This window comes from Anastrepha obliqua, chromosome 2 (assembly GCF_027943255.1).
Source record: "Anastrepha obliqua isolate idAnaObli1 chromosome 2, idAnaObli1_1.0, whole genome shotgun sequence".
NCBI lineage: Eukaryota > Metazoa > Arthropoda > Insecta > Diptera > Tephritidae > Anastrepha > Anastrepha obliqua.
The window spans coordinates 98,442,736-98,447,987 of NC_072893.1; positions in this window are offsets into that span (position 1 = coordinate 98,442,736).

The following is a 5,252-nucleotide window of genomic DNA, read 5'->3' on the forward strand; positions in this document are numbered from 1 at the left end:
TTGTGGGTTGTAGTAACCCGTGACTTTGATGGATGCAGAAGGGAGTTGCAAAGCGGGCTCTGGGCCAAAGAAGTTGGCCTCAGAGCCCATCCTAGCTAAGGAGTCAGATGTCTCGTTACACACGATACCCACGTGCCACGGGACTTATGTTAGCATCAGGCTATTATGTCTACCGACATACATAGTTCAGCCTGCATTTACAGGACTCGACTACCCCTGGTGGGGGGCTGTCTAAGCGTCCATGAGCGCAGCTTGGCTCACAAATCTCAGCCATCTGCTTCTACCCTTGTAACACACCTCAGCAGCTACCAGGTCCTGAAAACAGCATTGCTCAAGACTCGTCGCAGTGAGATGGGATGATACTATAAGACCGGTCCTAGGTCTACTCGAACTCCTGTCCTATAATACCATACCCCCTTTCAACGCGCTAAAGCCACAGAGGCGGCCCCTAAAGACCCAGGATTCCTGCACTGTTGTTATAAAGGGTTTTTCAATTGGCGCGGGTCGATTTTGGCGCCCTGTGGCAGCCATTTTGTTTTGGTGACATCTGTCAAATCTTTTGTTTATTATTCAGTTGTTTATGCCAAATCATCATGGCAAGTTACACGATTGAACAGCACGTTCAAATGATAAAACTTTATTATCAAAATGAGTGTTCATTAACGCAAACGTTGCGCGCATTGCGCCCATTTTTCGGTAGACGTGGTGGCACTTCCAATTTCTTATGGCCCATATTGAACCATATGGACCTAGACGACATGCGGTTCCAGCAGGACGGCGCTACGGCCACACAGCAAACGCCATTTTATTCCATTTCAACATCTACCCGCCCTTATTGAAAAACCCTTTATGAGGTAATGTGGGCAGCTGGGTAAGCCGTCTACTTAAGAGTGCAGTAGCGGCTTTGGAATGCTGCAAGTTAATGTGTGTCACCATCACATATATGAGAATGTTGAATAAACGGTTGTATCATGTATAGCACGTTTGTTCTATATATTTCGATTTTCGATGTTAGTCCAACGGTTGCATAAAAATTAAAATGATTTAATTTTTGATGGCCGGAGTTTGCGGTTGTACAAAGAGTTGGGACGTGTACATGCATGTTGTACAATCAACTTTGTTTACATTTTTCTTTTTAGTTATTTAGACAGACAATAAATTTAAAAATATTAAAATAAAAAATAAAATAAAAGCAACTAGCAACTAATGAATAAAGTAAAATTTCATTATTTATTATTATTGAACACGTTTCGCTTGATTCCTGCATTTTCCGAAAAGTTCAACACCACGAAAATGAGAATAATCAATTTGGGCAAAGCGTTTTATATCAGCCGTCCAACTCATTGTACAACGTGGTATAATACAGCCTGATAAATTTAAAAAAATATTTTATTTTGAAATATTTTTAATTTATTACAGCACTTATAAAATATTTGCAAGCTAAAACTCAAATATCAACGAATAATAACAAAATAAACATTCAAAAAGGTTATGCTAAACATATTTTTTATGAAATAAAGGGTGATTTTTTAAGAGCTATAGGAAAGTTTTTCAAAAAAACACACGTAAAATTCAGAAAAATGCATGAAATTTTTATTTAAATCGATAGTAGAGTCCATATAATTTAATGTTTGATTACTTTACTAGATTATTTCATGCAAATGTTGACCGCGACTGCCCTTCAAATGGTCCATCCGCTTAGTCCAGTTTTAGCATACTCTTTCCAATGTTCCGGCCGGTATCTCACATATAAATGCTTTAATATTGTCTTCCAATGCGTTAATTGAAGCAGGCTTGTCTGAATAGACATGAGCTTTAACATAGCCACACAAAAAATAATCTAAAGGCGTTATATCGCACGACCTGGGTGGCCAATTGACAGGACCCGAACGTGAAATAAAATGTTCACCGAAATTGCCTCTCAACAAGTCCATTGTTAAGCGTGCTGTTTCACATGTGGCACCGTCTTGCTAAAACCACATGTCATGCAAGTCAAGCTCTTGCCTTTTGGGCAAAAAAAGTTGGATATCATTTCACGGCAGCGCTCACCATTCACAGATACGTTACGATTCGCAGCATCTTTGAAGAAGTACGGTCCACTGATACCTCCAGCCCATAAACCGCACAAAACTGTGAGCTTTTCTGGATACATTGGTAGTTCTTGCAATCGACAATTCTGCTTATTTACGTACCCATTGATCCAAAAATGAGCATCGTCGCTGAACACAATTTTTCGATAAAAAAGTGGATCTTCGGCCAACTTTCCAAGAGCCCATTCACCAAAAATTCTGCGTTGCGGTAGGTAGGTCGGCTTCAATTCTTGCACCAGCTGTATTTTGAAAGGCTTCACACCTAAATCCTTTCGCAAAATTTTCCACGTTGTTGAGTTACAGAGGCCCAATTGCTGCGAACGGCGACGAATCGATAATTGATAATCATCATTAACACTAGCCGATACAGCTGCGATATTTTCTTCAGTTCGCACTCTACGTAAGCGTGTTGGTGGTTTGATGTCCAATAATGTCAATTTGGATCTAAATTTAGTCACAATAGCTCGAATACCCACTTCAGTGGGTCGATTAAACTGACCATAAAATGGAAGAAGCGCGCGATAGTCCGTTAGTTAATTTTTCACTACTTTTTAACATTTTTTTACAAGATCCAAAGAAGCATTATTTTATTTTAAAATAGCAGATTTGCCAAGATAGAGTAAGAAAGGTGTTTATTTACAGAACCTTTAGTAATTGAATAATGGAATAAAACTCTTTTGTGAAAAGGAGCAGTGAATTCGAAGCAAAACAGCATTAAATTAATATGCGTTGTTTTGTTAAAATACGCATTTTAAAAAACTTAAATGGGTTAATTTCTCGAGTATTATTGCACTAGTAATTTAGAAGGGTCAAACCACGTCAACTGGGCTCCGAAATTTCCATCAAATTACCGATTTTATAATCAAATGCATTTTTAGATAGAGAATTTGTCACATAATAATTGCTGTGAATAGTTTTTTTATTTCGCTTTTTGTTTTTGTTATCAACAATTGAATTTTTTTGCATGATATTCTTGTAAAATCAATATCTCAGAAACTACAATTGATAATTTGATGAAACTTTTTTCGGTTACCGAAAAATGTTTATTCTATCGATTTAACGTTCATACTCTGCGTATTTGTGGAAACAGTAATTTTTAACAATAACTTTTTATAAACAATCGCGATTATTTTTGCTCATCTTTAATAATCTGTAAAAAAAAACTTTGTTCATCCAATCCGTTCTGAAGATATCGAATTTTTTTTCAAACTGTGTAAAGTTTTGATGTGCATTATAGTCTGGTGCAACGCGAAGCGCTTCGCACTTAAAAAAGACAAAAAGAGGGTAAGGATTCAAAAATGAGGTGTTTCATTACTAGAATTTTTATTACATACATCCATATCTACATGAAAACATACAAAATCTAATTAGTAATAATACTCTCGAAACAAGATGTGTCCTCGGTGAAGATTTTACTTCGAATATTTTTGTTACTTGCAGGTTCGAAGTGATGAATCTATCGATTTAAACGCATCTTTCGCCCACTCGAAAATAACTTTAGCATCGCGAATATGATTTTCAGCAACACGCTGCATACTTGCTTTTCGGGCTAGCCCTTTAACTGCTCCGCCGACCCCATCGCACGCTCTCTTGCCATGGGAAGTCGCGAAAAAATGCCATTCGACTTCGATTCCGAAATCTTTTTTGTGGTAATATAGGTTCAAAAAGTTAGATTTATTCTTGTACTGCGCTACAGCTCCATCAGAATAATAAGAAAACTTTTTTATATTTCTGGATCCAAATTTGCTTTTTAGATACTTAACAAGTCCATATATTTTTAGAGCCACATTTTAATGCATTTTGCAAACACATACATTGTGCGTGCCGTTTTGGTCTGTAAGAATACATCGACGGAGTCTGAGGTATTGAAATTTTGATAAACCAATCTGATTGTCAAGATACTCTATTTTAAAGTGTTCATGTAAATCCACCAAATTGTAAAGTAACAATCTCTTCTGCGGTTTCAATTTCTTTCCATTTTCATAAACTGTTACACAATCTTTCATTCCAGGTAACAATCTGCAGGAATAGTCTGATAAATAGAAAGCTTGAACTTTTTCCATAGTTGAGTTCGGAATACGTTTTCCGTGCTTCTTATCAGGCACAGATCCAAATCCCCTTTTCTTTTTCAATTGTTTGGCTATTGATGCCATCCTTTTCGAAATACTAAATGTTTCACGCATTTGATTCGATGTTACCTCATCTGGTACCGTTGTTAAAATTTGAGTTTTATCATTTGTATTTTTTTCTCACGTAAGGCACACTTTATATTCGCCACAAATGCTGATTTCAAAATTTTTTTTCCTTGTTTTTTTTTTCGTTGATGATTTCTGCTATTATCTCTTTGACATTCATATCACTTTTGAAAAACGTCGTTTTTTTATTGGCGGTTCACCAAGTTCCTGTAAAAAATTGTTCAATTTTTCTAATTTCAGGTCATTCTGAATTTCCTGGTTTTCAAAATTAGCTTGACTATCCGAACATTCTTTTGCATTAGAAGAGACTTCAGAGTCATCGTTTTCTGCTCATTGGTCAGCACTAGAAAAAATTAATCAAAATTTTCTGTCAGAAGTTTTGAGAACTTATTGACTTTATTTGCTTAAATAATAACTATTCGATGCACAATATACATATATAAATATCAAGATTATACCCACTGCGGACTTGGACGTTTATACGCTGCACTTTCAGTAACACTTTCATCTCTATAAATCTCCATACAACATGATTTGCAAACGTATTTACCGATATATTGTTTGAATTTTAGATCCCAGTGAGCGGTTATTTTGAATAAATTATGACGTACGCAATTATGACCTTTTTTCTCCAACGGATTGCAACACTCATTAGGTCGAACCATTTTCATAACAATGCATAATAATTTTTTTCTAACCTCAAAGCATAGACAACATACTAGGAATTACAGCACACTGACACTAGAAGTTGCAACGACTGTACGACTCTGCAAAGCCATGTTCATGCAAGTTCGAACGCGTTCGTTTTCCCAGTCCGCGCGCGAGTCCGTCCGCTCCTGTGCGTAGTGCATCGACTGACAAAAAATCGATATCGATATCCAGTTGACGTGGTTTGACTCAGAATTAAAAACCTTGAGAATAAGGTAAGAATACCAGAGCATGAATATTGAAATGTAAAGTCTAACTG